The sequence below is a fragment of the Hibiscus syriacus genome, unplaced genomic scaffold (genome assembly GCF_006381635.1).
Source record: "Hibiscus syriacus cultivar Baekdansim isolate YM2019G1 unplaced genomic scaffold, ASM638163v2 tig00017599_pilon, whole genome shotgun sequence".
NCBI lineage: Eukaryota > Viridiplantae > Streptophyta > Magnoliopsida > Malvales > Malvaceae > Hibiscus > Hibiscus syriacus.
The window spans coordinates 61,138-80,424 of record NW_024062411.1 but is presented as its reverse complement, the minus strand read 5'-3'; the positions used below and the strand labels follow the sequence as shown (position 1 = coordinate 80,424).

The 19,287-nt window shown below is 31.4% G+C and overlaps 1 pseudogene; it reads left to right on the top strand.

Annotated features, from left to right (window-relative positions):
- Positions 1-13,335: 13,335 nt before the first annotated feature.
- Positions 13,336-16,541, top strand: LOC120208798 (annotated as a pseudogene).
- The last annotated feature ends 2,746 nt before the right edge of the window (positions 16,542-19,287 follow it).

Here is a 19,287-nt window from a genome sequence, read left to right as displayed (position 1 = left end):
CATTTCTTCTAGGACTAATCCATTTATCCTTTGTAATGCGCCAGCAACCTTTTAAAGGTGTATGATAGCTATTTTCTCGGATATATTAGAAGATTAACTGGAGATTTTTATGGATGAATTTTTTGTTTATGGAAACTCTTTTGACCAATCGTTGATAATTTGGATAATGTGCTTCAAAGATGCAAAGACACAAATTTGGTGCTCGATTAGGAGAATGTCATTTCACAACTACTAAAGAAATTGTGCTAGGCCACAAGATAACGTATAAAGGAATTGACGTAGACAAATCTAAACTTGAATCATCGAGAAATTACCTTCAACTTCCAATATGAGATCAATTTGAAGCTTCTTAGGCCACGCATGGTTCTATCAGCATTTCATTCAAGATTTATCTAAAATTGAAAAGCCCTTATGATATCTTCTAGAAAAAAAATAAAAAGTTCATCTTTGATGATTCATTCTTACAAGCCTTGAACCTAATCAAAGGTAAACATATGAAAGCACCAATTTTCGTAGCACCAGACTGGACCAAGCCATTTGAAGTTATGTGCGATGCAAGTGATTTCGTTATTGGCGAAGTGTTAGATCAGTGCAAGGATAAAGTCTTCCATTCCATCCACTATGCTAGTCATACTCTAACTAAAGCTCAAATTAATTATACTACCACCGAAAGAACTGCTAGTTTTAGTTTTTGCTTTTGAAAAATTCTAATCATATATTTTCGGTGCAAAAGTTATAATCTTATCATTTTAAAGCATGGAAATGACATTTTCCCTCAGTCTATCATCTAATAAATATCTCGTATTTTTATTCGATCTAGTGATCTAAATTTTACTCAAACTTTAACACTTTATTATTTTTAACACAAATTTCGTACAAAAAATCCGAGTGTAAAAGTATGCAATTCTTCCCATACGAAAACTTTGATTTGTTTCTAAGATATGCATTTCATCATATTTTCATCACATTTTATTTTCATATCATTGCCTTTAGAGTTAGATGTCAACGCATTTCATATTGCATTTCAAATCAATTCTGCCTCTATCGTACTTTAAAAGTCGAAAGACTTGTGTCTAATGTTGCTTCCCTAGATTGAAGGTAACAAGAAATTTCATCGTCTTGGACCATTAGCAAGATGTCACTGCAATCGTTGAATGGGAATATGATATTCTATAAGCCAGGTCGTTATACTGAGTTGGCTTTTATTCTAGAAGACTTTACGAAGGATCACACTTTATGCATGAAGGACAGTTGTACCCTGATGAAAGGAGGCAGTACACACCTAAGAAAAGGATCTTCCAGCTCCCTTCCTATCCTTATATCCATTTGATCATCTTCTCCATCGCCTAGACGCCATGTCCATGGTGTGCTAGACCACCTCCAAAGCATTCTGATGATTGAGATCAACCATCATCGACTGTAGAAGTAGCAGCATCACATGAAAGCAGCAAGGATCATCTCCTAGATAAATAATTGAAATATTTGTTGCTAGATTTGATTTTTGCTTGAAATCTCTTTATTTTTATTACTATGTGTTCGTGTTATTGAGAACAAAAGTTCATTTAAATGTTTGGATTTGCATTATATGAAGTCTTCTTTTGTTTGTACTTAATCTGTTGATTTTGAGAAGTGATAGACATGGAAGTGTCATTGCGATGACATCTCTTATCATAGTATTTGTCGAAAAAGTCGCTTAGTGCCACACCAGAAGTTGGGTAGGATTGTGGGTGCATTAGACTAGGTGTAGAGCCCGGAAGGGAATGATACTCAGTTTCTTGAATCTCAGCAGTAAAAAACAATTATTATGCTTAATAGAGATGCATGTGTTTATTTTCAGTGACAATCAAAATACTTTTGCTTGCTTGATTATATGTGTCGATTGAAAAAGGTCTTACGAATGTTCATTTTTATCCATATATTTAAGTGTCTTTACTTTAAGTTTTTTGTGGCCACATTTTATTGCATTCACATACAACTCAATCAACTTATATTTTTTTTCATTACTTTAAAGAAATTGCATTGACAACAATAGTAGATCTTCAATACCATTCCTTGGGAGATTGATATCTTTGGCAGAGAGGCTATCACTATTCTTGTATTCGAGGGGTGCACTTGCATCAATTACTGTGACATTTCACCAAGGATCAAGTTTGAATTAACACTGGCAGTAGATAAAGTCACATTTGATCCTAAAAGTCATAACTAGCCTCTAGCAAGATATTATGACTAACCAAGTTAAATGAAAAGCTCATGATTCGAGACAACCTTAACACAACTCATGTCATAATCCTTTTATCTCACGATATCTTGATAGAATATAAGGCATGGAAAATTTCAACCTTATAACACTCTATTTTCAGTTTCTCGATACCCAGTTGAACTGACTAAACAAGTGGCATTGATATCTATCAACTCATTTAAGCACACCCATACATTTCTTAGTTTCAATCATCGAGGGGCCCTAAGATATCTCTCTTATGATAAAGTGGATAAATTTCATCTTAATCACTCACATCACTACATGATTCATGTCATGTTCAAGCATAAACTTTATAATTGTCCGATTAAAGAAAACATTTGATTTTGTCAAAACATAATACATCATGTTGAAAACTATAGTAATTTCAAGTCTAAGGATTTAATGACATAACTGTTTGAAATTAATATATATATTTAATCTACGTATTAATCTCAAAACAATTTGATCAAATATTTATTCTCAACAAATACATATGAATTTAGTTTGAATATCATTCATGTATTCATCTCATGAATATCTATCAAATTTCATACCAATATTATTTTATTATTGTTCCCACAATAATAACCGACTAGGGATATTTAGGATAATTAATAACAAAATTACATTTAAAGGATAATAATAAAGACAAATAATCAAAATATCATGACATTACAATATGCATAGGGCTCTAATGCTAACACATATCATAACTAAATGTAAGTTTTCACAACATAGAATCACAACATACATCAAAACATACATGAGCTTACCAAGTTGGCCATGATACTCACTTTGACAATCAAAGCTCTATGTGAGCAAAAGTGTCTCGGATTACAATTCTACTACCCAAAACTTTGGATTTCCCTCTTTGCTTGGAAGTTTCTTCAATTGGTTCTTTTTGACTTGAAATTAAACATAGAATCAATCAAATTAAGTATTAAAATCATAATATATCAAGCTTACTAGATGACATGAATACCCTAATCTTCAAGGGATTAAACTTTGATGTTTCAAAGCCTAAAAAATCATGGAAAATCACCATGAGATTTAGAACTACTAATAATGCAACAGAGGGTCCCTAAATTACATAAACCTTCATTTTAGTGTTTATGAAAATAACACTTGTATTCTAAACTTGAAAAAATAATATCAAATGAAATATAAGAGCAAGATCTTATCAAATATTTGATTGGAATTGAAATCTAATGGCTAGATTATGAGAATTTGAGTTGAAAAGCTATGAATACTTAATGAAGATTCTAAAATGGAGAGAATCACCAAGGTGAAAGATGAAGTGTCAGTTTCTCTCTCCCACAACTCCTTTTACTGTGAGCCCCTTCCCAAAATGTTTCAAATTCAAATTTTTTCTTCATTAGAAGATAGTTAAAAAATAGCATTTGGTGATACCTATATGAAGAATCATCAACTAAAGGAAGTTGGATAATTTAATGTTTCGATCCTTGAACTTTTACATGCACATGAATGAGCTTCCAAGCTTTACTAGCACTCTAAGCTACCAATTTCATGTTTCTTGTAATTTGCTCCTTAATAATATAAATTTAAGATTTAAATCGATTTGATCCAAAATTATTCTAAATTAAACTTATTGATTCAAAATCTTAATTCCAGTATTGAAAAATAAATTTTGTTCATAAAAAATAAAAAATTTACTGGACTATTTTTAGGGTTGTTATAGTCTCCTACCCATAACACAACTAGTCCAAGAACCTTAGGGTTATCACAAACCTTAGGATTTCTTATTTGTAGCATCCACCTAGCCTTCATTCTCCAGCAAGTTTCATCTTCTAATCAAACTCTACCACCCAAAAATCTGATGGCATTATCTCAATCTCAACATAACCTCATTTTTATTCTTATCACCATTATCAATCACTACAAATCCAACCATAAAGCCCCTAAAAAATCTAAAGGGGGATTTGTCAAATGGAGCTAGAGAGTCCGATGAGGAAGAATATGAAGAGACAGAACAAAAATCCTAAAAAAAAAAAAGGTGACAATTAGACAAGAAAAATCCAAAAGATAAAAAGAGAAGGTTTTTTCCCTTTGATGTACAACAATTTTCAATAAACGAAGAGCTTATTTAAAGATTTAAACTATGAAAAGTCCCATCACTATGAGGAGGGCTTTATAGTCTAAAATAAGGTCGATCCAATGGGGAGAAGGGAGATCAGTGAGGGGGTTATCGAACCATTCAAGGGTAGATATACACCGTTTGGGGGCACCTTTGGGTGAAATAAAGGAAAATTTTAAGTTCCAAGAGTCGAGACATAAAGACATAGAATTTGAGTTTTATCAACCACCATCATGATGGCGGATTCTGACCAATCGATGATGGTGATCAATGACAAGTGAAAATGACTTGTTAGTAACCTAGAGAGGGAAGATATTCTCTCTTTTAATTTTCGGAAAGAATGCATTCAAATAAGCATAAAAGTCATTTTTTTTCTTTTATACACAGTTGAGGTGAGTTGGTTTCAACTCGAATTAGGATATGCTCAAATTTTAGCTTTTGGAGATAAATTCTTTTCGTTAGGGTTGTAAATAAGATAGAAAGATCGTGAGCTACTCGAGTTTGATTTGATCAAAACTAAATACTTAACTTGAATATACTCAACTAGAGTTCCTAAATAGTTGAAATTAGTTACTTGATACTCGACTCGAAAAGTTCACGAGTAATTTGAAAAAATATATTAAAATTTTATTTTTTTTAAATTTTAATTATTAATAATATTAACATTTATACGTTGAGTTTTTTTTTTTTAAATGTAATATTAGGTTTTCATGTACTTAAGGTCCAAGTTTGAATTTATGCTTTAATCGAGTTAAGTTTAAGGTTTTTTTAATTCATTGGTTTCATGTTTTATTCGAGCTTGAAAATTTTAAGGCCACAAGCTTTCGAGCCGATTCAAGCTCCACTTTAAAATTTTTGAGTCAACTCGAGCTCAGTAATACTCGAGCTCTACTCATGTATCTCTATCCTCCATGATCCTTTTAGGTTTCTATAAAAATCAATTATGGTCCTTTTGTTTCACTTATTTAACTTTTGATTCTTGTAAATTGTTATTTTAAATTCAATTTTATGTGATTTAGTCCCTAATTCATGTATTGACTTTAAGTTATTGTTTTCTAATTTTATTGTTTAATTTTATATTGTTTATATTTTGCATCCCTATCGTTTATTTAATTTTATAATCTTTAATAATTTTAAATTTGTCATGTTATTTATTATAACCCATATATTTTTATAAATTACTCCCTCCGTCCCATAAAAAATTCTCTTATTGAATTTTTAAAAGTTATTTTTTAAAATTTTGACTATGATTGTTTTAAATATTTCAAAATTTTAAATTTATAAAATATATACTTGAAAACTACCTGATTGAATGTTTTTAAAATATATTTTTTCATATTTTTATCAATAATAAAATTTTAAATAATAATGAGTCAAAGTTTAAAAATTAACCAAAATTTAAATAATGGAAAGATTTAATAGGATAGAGGGAGAAATATTTTTATTATTTAGAAAATATTTTGTATATAATTGAGGAAAGTAATAAACCTAATTTTATTGAAGTGGAAACTGGAAAGGTTATTTTTTGGTGTAGAAAACTTACTTTGAGTAGATTCCTACTTTATAAGTTCCTTTTATAATGAAGTATATATCTTTATTAATAAATACTAAAGGTTAGAGTTAAAAGTTAATTTTTTTTCCTCTAAATCATCTTGGATTCTTCTTGCTTAGACATTAGTAAAAAATTTCCACTTCTTATTGTGGTTTTTCTTGAAAAAGTTTTCCACGTAAAATTTTAGTATCTCATTTACTATGCGATCACTATATTTGTTGTTTATCTTCTAACAAACTGGTATTAAAGCTTTTCATGTTGAAAGCAATCACGATAATGACATATGAAGTATAAATTCTATTCTTACATCACAACACTAGGTTCTCATTATGGAAATGAAAATCCGAGATGTCCTTACACAATTGGACTTAAATAATGTACACTAGGTTCTCATTATGGAAATGAAAATCCGAGATGTCCTTACACAATTGGACTTAAATAATGTGTTGGAAGGATTTGATAAGGAGACGTCGTCAGATTAGATGAACAAAGAAAATTATAAGGATTAAAAGGTCTTATTGTAAGTTATGTGATAATTATTTCAGATAAATATTAGTTTGTAAATATTAGTGTTTTAGTATAACACTGATTCTAGTTTGATTTGTAGATAAAGATAAAGCTAATGTAGTCTAGATTAATTAAAACTCTTGTACAACTCTTGTATAAAGGTTTACCAATCATATATGTTAGTATACGGAGAATAAAAATACTATTCTTTTCACATTTAACCTAATTTCAACATGGTATCAGTTTAGGTTTTAGATCTTGCCCAACAAAATCCCCAATCCCGATGATGTCCGTAACCCTAGTTGAGTCTATTTAGCGTACTCTTACTACATGGATTGTTGATTCTAGGGCTAGTAACCATATTGTAGGGTTTTTTTAATATTTTCCAAAGCTTTCACATGGCGTATTCTCATTCTCATATTCGAACTGCATATGGCTCGATTCATATATTACTAGTAGTGGTTCTATTCAGCTAAATATGAATATTCTTTTACAATCTGATCTTTATGTTCCAAATTTGGCTTGTACTATCCTTTTCGTGAGTAAATTATTTGTTGAATTTTGTTGCAATACCTGTTTTAACTCTGATATTTATGAAATTCAGGATTTGATCTCGTTGAAGGTGATTAGCATTGTTAAGCTTTGTGGAGATGTTTACATTCTTGAGGAATCTCTTTCCTTTCTGACCAGATTATTTCAGCTCCCTTTCTCCATTTATTTTGATCTCACTGTCCACTATTGATGCTTCTACTGAAATATTGTTATGGCATTTTCGATTAGGCCACCCTAATTTCTTTTATATCGCAAAGTTTATTCTCAATCTGTTTTTGAATAAAGAATCCTTCAAAAAAAATTTGGTTTGATATTTGTCACCTTGCTAAACAAACCAAAAGTACTATCATCCTTCCCTTTACTAATCTTCTAAATTTGCTTTTATTCATAGTGGCATTTGGGGTACTTCTCAAATCAAAAGTTTAAATGGATTTCGTTGGTTTATCTCTTTTATTGATGATCATTCTCGTACCACTTGGACCTTCTTAATATGCAATAAGTCTGAGGCTAGTGATATTTTTAAATGGTTCCAAAAAATGGTTGAAACTAAATTTCAGAGTTCTATTCAGATTTTTAGATCTGATAATGGTAGTGAGTATTTTTCTTATACCTTGTGGTCTTTCTTTCAGGAAAGAGGGATTGTCCATATAACTTCTTGTGTCAATTTGCCTAAAAAAATAGGGTCACTAAAAGAAAAAATAGACATCTTTTTAAGTTTATCAGGTCACTTCTTTTTTCTACAAATGTTGTGAAATATATTTGGGGTGGGGTAATTTTAACTACTACTTATTTGATTAATTGTTTTCCTAGTAAATTCTTATAATTTTGGTGTCTTAGGGATGTTTTTTCAATGATTTCCTCATTTTAAGCCTTTGACTTGTAGTGTTCCTCTTTGAGTCTTTAGTTGCACTATTTTTGTTCATAATCATGACAACTTTAAGTCTAAGTTGAAGCCTAGAGCAATTAGGTGTGTTTTTATTGGGTATTATTCTCATCAAGAAGGCTATAAATGTTATTTTCCTAAAACTAAGAACATTTTTAATTCTATAGATGTTACGTTATTGAACATAAACCCCTTTTCTCTAATTCTGAAATACCAAACTCGAACGCCAGCCATTTTTCATCAATCTAAAAATACCAAAACTCAACTGACACACTTTGCAATATCAAAACTCTACCAACAAACCTTGAAAAACAAGTAGACCTACACCAAAATGAAAATCCAACAATTTCAAATTCTCCTCAAACACATTTAACTTTATTCAGTCCCAAAACACCAAACCTACTTGTGTACGAAAGAAAATTGAAACATGTCGCAACCATCTTCACACAGCCTATGCACTCCCCAAGAGTCGAAACCAAGTTTGAATTTCTTGGATAGAGAAGAAGGTAATCGAAATCTACCAAATATATTGGGTGTCTTGGTTGATACTATTGAATTATCGATTACTCAAATAAAAGGAGTTTAGCGGTGCACAAATCACACTATTAAAAAATATTAGGGTAAACTAACGCATTTTTTTTAAAGAATTTTATAGCCAAAGTGGACAAAAGTCGCATTCTAGATACAATGGAAGAAGCCACACTGAAAGAATACGGTAGAAAAAGAACTTTTGACGCTCAAAAGTAACAAAACGTGTATCATTGTTGATCTCCCTAAACATAAGAAATCAGTTGGCTATAAATGGGTGTTTACAAGATAGATGATAGTGTTGAATGATATAAGATCAAACTTATGGCAAAGGGGTTCACCCAAACTTATAGAGTGGAATATTGAAAGACTTTTGCTCATGTAGGAAAGCTCAACACGGTAAGAGCGTTATGATCATTAGTAGTGAATAAGGATTGGGTGTTTTATCAATAGAAGTCAAGAATACGCTCCTAAATGGTAATCTAGAATATGAGGTCTATATATGGGTTCCACTAAAAGTACAAGTAAAATCAAGAAACCAGCGAGTTTGCATACTGTTGAAGTCTTTATATGGACTAAAGCATACTCTTAGGCCTAGTTTGACAAGTTTACCAAGGTAATTTTATAAGACGGCTACAAACAATGTCAATCCAATCACACTCTATTTGTAAAGATTGTGCCAAACAAGAAATATGCAATCTTAATTGTCTACATTGATGATATCATTATCATATATGATTATTTAATAGAGATAGAGAAGTTGAAAAAGCTACTGGCAAGTGAGTTTGAAACCAAGGACTTGGGAACCTTGGGGTACTTCTTAGGCATGGAGGTTACTAGATCAGAGAAGGAATTGTCACCAACCAAAGGAAGTACATTCTAGACTTACTTTTTTAGACCAGAATGACTAGTTGTAAGCCTTCGAAAACTCCCATGGAAGTGAATTTGAAACTACAAAAGGAGGAACTGGGAAGCTTAATATATAAAGAGTAGTATCAAAGGTTGGTATGAAAGCTTATTTATTAATCACTTACTAAGCCAAACATATCATTTTCTATCATCATAATGAATCAGTACATAAATGATCTTGAGATATTTGAAAATGACTCTAAGACACAAATTAATTTTTTCAGAAAACATGAAGATAAAACAATAAGAATTTTCTCAGATTCTAAATGGGCTGGTGATCCAAAAAACAATAGATCTACTATGGGTTACGAGTTTGTTTAGGGAAACTTAGAGACTTGGAGAAGCAAGAAACTAAATACAGTTTCCAAGGGTAGTGCTAAACTAGAATTTAGGACGATGGCACCTGGGATTTGTGAAGGAATTTGGTTACAAAGACTTTTAATTGAGCTACAATTGTGTGATCGTAATCATTTTGAACTTGAAAGTGATAGCAAGTCAACTATAAGTATTGTTAAAAACCTAGTTCATCACGATAGAACGAAACACATGGAAATTGATAGATATTTTTATTTTCAAGAAGGAGAATGGTTGAATGTAAAGCTTCATTTTGTTTCTTCCAAAAATCAGCTAGCAGATATTCTCACTAAGACACTTCCAAGAACTATCTTCAACGAGATCACATCCAATCTAGGTCTCTATAACATTTACACCCCAGCTTGAGGGGGAGTGTAAGTTATATGATAATTCTTTAGGATAAAGATTAGATTTATTTTGTAAATATTAGTGTTTTAATCTAACATTAATTCTAGTTTGAATTGTAGATAAAGATAAAGCTAATGTAGTCTAGATTAGTTAGAACTCTTGTACATCTCTTGTATAAAGCTTTACCAATCATACATGTTAGTATACAGTGAATAAAAATACTCTTGATTTCACCTTTAGCATACTTTCTCACTTTACTCATATTTGTTTGCACTTATCAAATCATGAAAGATGTATTAAAGAAAATAAGATTTTAAATTGGAGCATCTTTGTATGGAGAAATTTTTGACCAATAAGTTACACTTGAAGTAGCATCTATACACACATAAGTTAACAGAAGGATCTTCATATGAAGACCACATGACTACATTCAAGAAGATTATCTCTGGCCTGGAATTCATGGATGTGAATTACGAAAAAGAAGACTTGGGATTTATTATATTATGTTCACTACTCTTTCTTATTCTTCCTTTAGATAAATCATCTTGTACAATCATTAGACATTTACTATTGAAGAAGTGTATGATAAAATGCACTCGTATGACAAGATAAAGCATCTTGTACTTGGATCGAAGTCTCCAGCAGAGAGTCTCCTAGTGCATGAATCAACTAGTAAAAACTACATAAAAACACAACAAAATTCTAAAGGTAAAACTAGGTCCAGGTCAAAGTCCTCAAACCGAAGTGAAATTGTAAATTTTTCAAGAAGAAAGGCCACATTAAAATCGATTGTTACAAGTTATATAATAAAATCAAAAGAGAATCTATTAAGCAAAACTCTAGAAAATATGCTGATTCCAATATAGAGGAGGAGTTTGTTGGTAGAGAATTTCTAGTTATAGCTGACGATAACTCTAAAACAAGTGAGGATTGGGTCTTCAATTCTCTGTCTACCTATCATATGCATCCTAACCACTATTGATTTACATCCTATGAAATTGTTTCAACATGTGTTATTTTGATAGGTAACAATTCCTCATGTCAAATTGCATGGATGGGAATAATCAAAGTGAAGATGTTAGATGGTGTCGTCAAAACTCTTAATGGTGTAGGACATGTATCATATCTGAAGAGGAATTTAATATCACTAAGGTATAAGTACGCCACTGAAGGTAGAGTTCTAAAGGTCAGCAAAGGTTCCCTTCTCATAATGAAAGGTAAAAAGAAGATTCGTAGTTTATATTTTCTTCGGGTTCCACAATCGTAGGTGAAACTACTCTTGCATCTTTCTTCTTTTTAGATAAAGATGTCATGAAACTTTGGCATATGCATTTGGGGCATATGAGTAAGAAAAAGTGGCAAATTTGAGTAGAGGTGAAACATTAATGGTCAAGAAATTTATAAACTGGATTTTTATGAACATTGCATCTTCGGGAAGCAAAAAAAAGGGTCTGATTCACCAGAGGAATCTACAATACTAAAGACACTCTATACTATATACATTTTAAATTTTAGGGTCTATATAGAATACCTTCCAAATGAGGTTTTAGTTATAAATTGACGATCATTGATGATTTATCTTGGAAGGTATATACCTTCTTTCTTAAGTAGAAATGTGATGCATTCTTTGTATTACAATATTAGAAGATAATGATTAAGAAACAATTAGGGAAACAATTAAAATTCCTTTGCACTGATAATGGAATAGAATTTTATCCTAAAAATATATTGATATTTATCAAAAGGAGTGGATTGCGAAACATTTGATAGTACAACAAAACCCACAACAAAATAGCGTTGCAAAATGGATTAACGAAATAATAATAAAGATAATTCGTTTTATATTTTCAATATAGGTTTAACTAAGTCTTTTTTTAGCTAAAGATGTCTCTACAACATTTTTTTAATCAATAGGTCTTCCTTTACTACCATTGAGAGGAAGACTCCGCGAGAGGTATGGTAGGGAAGTTTTCGAATTAGTCTGATTTGAATTTTTTTTTGTCTAGCCTGTGCACATGTTGTTAAGGAAAAGTTACAATTGAGATTCATAAAGGAGTATAAACTATGGTGTTCAAAAACCAAAAAGATAATAATTAGTAAAGATGTTGCCTTTGATGAGATTGCTATGTTATGAGAATCACCTCTTAAAGACACTACCCAATAAAGACCAGTAGAAATCAAACACAATATTGAATGTGAATCTTCAGGTTAGTACATAATCCTCAGCTGAGACATTTCTAGAAATTAGGCAGACAACTCTACCATGGACTTCTCCAACACAAACACCTCTGTCAAAACAAGAATTATAATACTTTATTGCTTAATAGAACTGGAAGGGAAATCAAACGTCCATAGAAGTATATGAATGTTGATCTAGTTCCTTATGCATTGAATGTGGCAGAGAATATAGATGCAAGCCTAGAAGCATAAACATACTCTAAGATAGTTATGAAGACTCAAGTAAGTGGATGGTGGCTATGTAAGAGGAGATGGAATCTTTTGACAAGAATAAAATATAGAATTTGGTATAAAAAAATCTAATGGTAAATGAGTTGTTCGTTGCAAATGGGTATTTAAGAAGAATAAAGGAATTCCTGGAGTATAATAACTTAGGTAAAGCAAGGTTGATTGCAAAAGGATACATGCAAATTCTAAGTTTAGATTTTACAAAATGTATTTTCTTTGGTGGTGAAGCATAGATTGATTAGAGCCTTGCTTGGTATAATAGTTATGAATGATTTTGAGTTAGAACATTTACATGTGAAAACAATGTTATTTAAAGGAGAACTTGAGGATGAAATTTTCATGCAATAACCAGAGAGTTTTAAGGTCTCAAGAAAGGAGGGTCATATTTGTTTGTTGAAGAAATCTCTTTATAACCGAAATTAGTTACGCCTAGGTAGTGGTACAAGAGGTTTGATTCATTAATGACTACTCATGATTTTGAAAGAAGTAGTTTTGATAGTTGTGTTTATTTCAAAAGGGGTAGAGATGATTCTTTGATATTTATTATTCTTTTTTTTGGTGATATGTTGATAGAAGCCAACAATAAAGAGAATATAAGAAATATTAAAGCTCAAATCACGACAAGAAAATATACCTTTAATGACACACGAATGATGACACACGCTAATTTATGACTTGCAAAAAATGCGTCATAAAAAATGTCATGTTTTTTAAAATTTGAATGATTTATGACTTACAATAATTTGTAACATATTTAATAGTCATAATCCAAAAAAATTGCAAAAACACGGAGTATACTTTTAATTGTGTGTCATCTGTAAAAGTCCTCTTTTAATTTCCCCCTCCCCCATTATTTTTATCCTTTCCCACTTCTTCCCCCCTCGATAATCAGTTCACGCCGCATGCTTCCCCTTTTTCCCTTTTTCTCTTTGCATCAGTCCACTGGTTTCGCCATTCACCACAACGCAGACGAAGGGAGTCCAAATTCGAGGGTTTCCACAGGTATTCCTTGTTCTCTATTCCACCATTCAATTTGGGTTTGTTCCAGTTTCGATTGAGTTTTTTAGATTTTATGAATGGGTTTTTTAGAATTCTTACAGAGTACACCTGAGTTTCAGGAAAGATATGGTTTTTTTTATCTGTTTGATACCTTCGGCTGTTGTCTCATTTAAAAAAAATTGGGTGTTTTTTCACTTTTTCGATATTTACCCCCTTTTTACAATATCCAAGATATTTAAACATTGTATGAATTGCTTCCAAACTAACTTCCAATGCTAAATGCTAGAACCACTAAGATCTGAACTTATAAATCCTGTAAATGTATCTATTTTCATGTGAATTTCTACGAATGCAATTCACCCTTGTTCATTGTTGAAATAGTTCTATCTCTAATATGTTTGATTGTTTATAATGTTATGTTTAAAACTATTAATAAAATGGAAATAACATATTATTAAAGCAGGAGTGTAAACTTGTTCTTTGACGGACTAGTATTTAAATTTTCATATCTTGATGGAAGAATAAGGTGCATAGAAAAAGGGATTCACATTCTTGTTTATCATGCTGGTCAGTTATCGTTAGTAAGAAAGATTGGCAGCATAGTTCTCATTGTAGTCTTTAGTTTCAATGACTATGCTTCGATTTTCTAAAATGTGTAAGTTTAACATGATGAATTTGCACCAAGTTCTAAAAATTCATCTTTTTTTCTAGTTTAATTCTGAGTAATCGTATATTTTTATGTTTATAATTGGGACTGATTATTGACAATTTAACGAGCATATGAGAGGGTTTACATGAAAACATATTGTGTATATTGTGACTGAAAGTGAAACTAAACTATCTTAAACCAAGTCATGCATTTCAGCTTAAAGAATATATGTCTTAACATGTCGGGCTCTTGCCCATTATATGGGCTATTTATTGTTGCTCAAACAGCTAGAGCAAACTACTACTTCTGTGTTTTTCAATTATTTGCAAGGTTAGATTGCTCTATTACTTTCAAATATGTAGCAAATTTTACCTGATGTTGCTTGTTAAGATAACTTTTGTTTCACATGACCAGCTGAAACTGTAATATACAGAATATATTACTACATGAATAGATCTCAAAATGGTCACATTACTCTTAGAGAGTTGAAACATGGAAACTTGATTGATGCGATGCTACATGCTGATGAGGAAGAGGACATTAATAAAGTTTTGAGGTAGGGACTTGGCTTGGAATAAGTAATTGCTTTTGGATGCATGCTTAATACATTCTGTCTGATACTGATTATTTTCATTTTACAATCTCTCTTCTTCTATACTATATATACAAGTACGCTTTATATGAACACTTTTACGTGATATACTGTAAGTTTTGGGAGCTGGATACAGATCATGATTTCCTTATTTACAAGGAGAACCTTATCAGATATGGTAACCATGCGCTTACCTACCGGATTGTTCTTAGGATATTTTCTCAGGTTTGTCTGTGTCAGATGCCATTTTTATTCCTTGGTCCAAACTACATTCTATATGCAGAAGAACATTTTCATTTAATTGAACTATCTATTCCACTTTCCTTTTCTATCACTTATTTTGTTTCATTTATTGACTTAATTTTATTCAAAAGTTTGGAACTTTCACTCATGTTATGCTTCCATACCATTAGGTTCCAAGAAATTTTACCAGTAAGGTCGAAGGGAAGATGGGGTATGAAGATTTTGTTTACTTTATCCTTGCAGAGGAGGACAAGTCATCCGAGCCTAGTCTTGAATACTGGTATGTTTGTGCTCTTTCTCTGTAGAATCAAGGGTATTATGTTTGATTTTGTTCATGGATTGTTAATTTTGAAGATTATCTTCTTAGTGATTGAAGTAAATATACCCTCTACTTATTATATAAATTCACTTATTTGAAAAGTCCCCCAAAATATTTGAAATGAAATTTTTTTGCACTCCTAAAAAATTCTGAAAATATTGTCAGAAGCTACCATTTGGGAAATTAATCTTGCTCATAAATTTAACTGATGTAAATGATTCATCATAATTTTTATAAATATTCCATAACTTGTTGTTGATGTTGTCTGAGGGTGAGAAAAAGCAATGTGTTTTGAAAGGGTGGAGCTTTTGGATGATCACAATGAGATTGGAGTTCCAACATATTACAATTTTTGGCTAGTTTTTCCAATGTGGGTTTTCCTTTTCTAGGATCAAGTTTATAGATTTGGATGGCAATGGGATTCTAACACGTAACGAAATGCAATTCTTTTATGAGGAGCAGTTGCATCGAATGGAATACATGGGACAGGAGCCCGTGTTCTTTAAGGACATCCTATGCCAAATAATTGACATGATTAAACCAGAGGTTCTCCATTTTATTTGCTCTCTTTTTATTTTCTTGTCTATTTAATACATTGCCTATTGGAGTGTGCTCATGGAAAATGGATTAGAAAACTAATTTTGTGCTAAGATCTGCTTGTAATTTCAAACCTAGATTTCTGTTGGTGTAAAGGTAGGTTTATGGAAAATTGAGTTTAATCTCTTTTCATGCTCCTCCCGAAGTAGGTAATTAATGGTTGATTCATAATAAGATCATTTAGTGTGATCTAATGAGCTAGTTATACAATGAACTACTTTTACCATATCTTGGTTTGGGATTTTAGGTCCTGAGTGTTCATTGAATTCTCCTTCCTATACACTACAAATGAATATAGAATGTTTTACATGTTCAGCTATGTCACATTTGCAGGATGAGAGCTATGTCACATTGCATGATCTGAAAGGCTCTAAACTTTCTGGAAGTGTTTTCAACATCCTTTTTAATCTTAACAAATTCATGGCCTTTGAGACTCGTGATCCATTCCTAATTCGTCAGGTAAATGTGTTACGTTAGCTTCTTTAATATGACCATTACCATAAATTGTAAATCATCATACTTTTATGCAAGTTTCGGATAACAACATTGTTTGTATCGAAACAAACAGGAGCGTGAGAACCCTACATTGACAGAGTGGGACTGATTTGCACATAGAGAATATATTAGACTTTTAATGGAAGATGATGTCGAAGATGCCTCTAATGGAAGTGCAGATGTTTGGAATGAATCGGTTGAGGCTCCCTTCTAAGTTGAATAAGGTAAGCTTGTCCGGTTCATACTGTGTTGTTTTGTTTTGTTTTGGCTTTTACCGAAACGAAAAAAGAAAAACAATAGATGCATATGTAAAATTAAATGTAAGTACTTGTTAGCAAGACTGAAAACTGTGAATTCGTGTCGTGATAATGTATATAATTTATATGGGAAGTTTTACTAATTAAATGTGTAAAATTTATTTTTGCATATGCTTCAAAGAATGCATATGTAAAATTGGTCATTTTAGTACTCTTTGATAGTTATATACTTCACTTTAAATAAGTATAAATTATATACTTATTTCATATTTTTTACTTAGGTTGGCGATGGGAAGGAAGAATACACGGATGATGACATTGATGATATTTGCAAAGAATGGGTATCTTATGTGGCAAACTTTATTATGATGTGATATTTTGTATCGACATATGATTAAAATATTTTTGAAAACTTAATGTGAATATATTGTATGCAAATGAATTGCTTATATATAATATGATATATATATTTAGTATTATGAGGCATTAAATGTGATTTAGTTTGATTATTTGTCAATCTACAATATATATATATATAATTTACGACATACAATCACGACACAAGAATGTGTGTCATCTTTTCTGAAGACGTGTGCTTCAATGACACGCAATGTAAGTCATACATGCGTGTCATAAATTTATGACACACAAATGTGTGTCATCTTCATTTATGACAGGGGTTTCAATGACGCTCAATGCGCATCATAAATGTGTGTCATAAATGCGTGTCATAAATGCGCGTCATAGATTTATGACACACAATTACGTTTCATCTGAGATTTATATCGGTGGCTTCAATGACGCGTATTTGTGTGTCATCTGCACCCTAAGATGACGCGCAATGAGCGTCATTAAAAGGTTTTTTTCTAATAGTGAATCAATAAAAAACTGAAATGAAATACTTATAGCCTATAAAGAAGATTCTCGAGATGAAGATCCTTCGAGATAGAAAAACAAGTAAGGTGCTTCAAAGTAAAAAGGTACATTAAAAAATTTCTTGGCATATTTAATATGAAGAGTACTAAGCTAGTTAGTACTCATTTGGCAATCTATTTTAGACTTTCATCATACTTATCTCCAAAATAAGTTGATGATTTCAAATACATGTCACGATATTCATATTGAAGTGTAGAAGAATCACTCATGTATGTTATGGTTTGTACACACCTAGACTTAGCATATGTAGTTAGTATAATTAGTAGATACGTTGTGAACCTAGAAAAAAAATTAGAAAGATGGCCAATTGAATTCCTGATATCTTCAAAGAACTTTTTATGTATGTTTTCAGTTTAAAAGAACAAGAGATGAATTTATTTGATACATTGATTTTAATTTTAATAGACACTGATAAGAGAATATATCTCACAAGTTAAGCCTTCACTGTTGAAGGTTATACCATTAGTTGGAAAGTTACCTTACAATATATGGTTGCTTTACTGACTAATAAAGCTGGGTACACGGAAATTATTGAAGATTGTAAAGAATTGATGTAGTTAAAGGATCTCTTTGGTGAACTAAGTGAAAACCTTTAAATCAGTACAATCTTTTGTGATAGTCGAGTGGCATCTTCCTTACAATGGATCACATGTTTCATGGGAGCAAAACCCATATTAATATATGATATCACTTTATACATGATATAATTTCTCGAGGTGACATTGTTGTGAGAAAAATTAACACTTATGATAATCTTGTAGATATGCTAACTAAGTCACTTCCTACCACCAAGTTTGAGCATTGGTTAGACTTGATCGGAGTTCATTGTTGAAGAATGTCACTTTAAGGGGGTTCATTGTAACCCCCTAGACCCGACCTGAAAGTTTTGACCAAATGTAGATGGTCATATGTCGTATAAAGAAATTATTTCCATATTCAAAATGCACTTGAAATTCATTATGTTGAATAAAATATGAATAACAGTGAAATACATAAATACATACGGGTGAAAATATACATATCATTGGAGGTCTGTATGAAAACATGTTCAGAACAAAATATCGGTAATATAGATGCTTAAGTTGTGATTAAACACGTATCACCAAAATATAACAGATATATGCCTAAGAAATGTATAGTGGTACAAAAATGGAGAATGGTCGGTCCTCTTGATGCCAAGTCTGCTAGCCTACTGACATATAGTATCTAAAAAGTAAAAATTAAAGAATGAGCTAAAAAGCTCAGTGTTGTCCTTGTGATGTATAAAAACATACAAATAAAATATGCGTTAAAAGTGAAGTATAAAATAGGTTTTGAAAACATGAACACTAGCCCCATCTGAACACCAGAATGTGTAGATTCCCCTTAACCTTACACCTAACTGTACACGCGGTAAGGATCTTATACTGATAGCATAAGTTCCTACGGTAAAGACTTACCTTGTGCACAAAAGCAGAGGAGCCTATGGTAAGGTCTTACAACTTAGAGACTAAGCATGAAATACTTCCTCCAATCATACACCCAATGATAATAAATTTGTATATATCTCGATGAAAATAGTGGGTTAATCTGTTAAAACATGAAAACATTACATTTTTTAGAATCAGATACAGAAATACGGTAACAAGAGATCATGCCAGAATTATATGGTAAATCAGATATCAAAGGTCAAAGCATGTAGTAAAACAGAAGTCATAAAGTTAGAATATATATAATAAAATCATAAATTTAAAATGGTTTAGGAATATATTTTAAAACAACAATGTA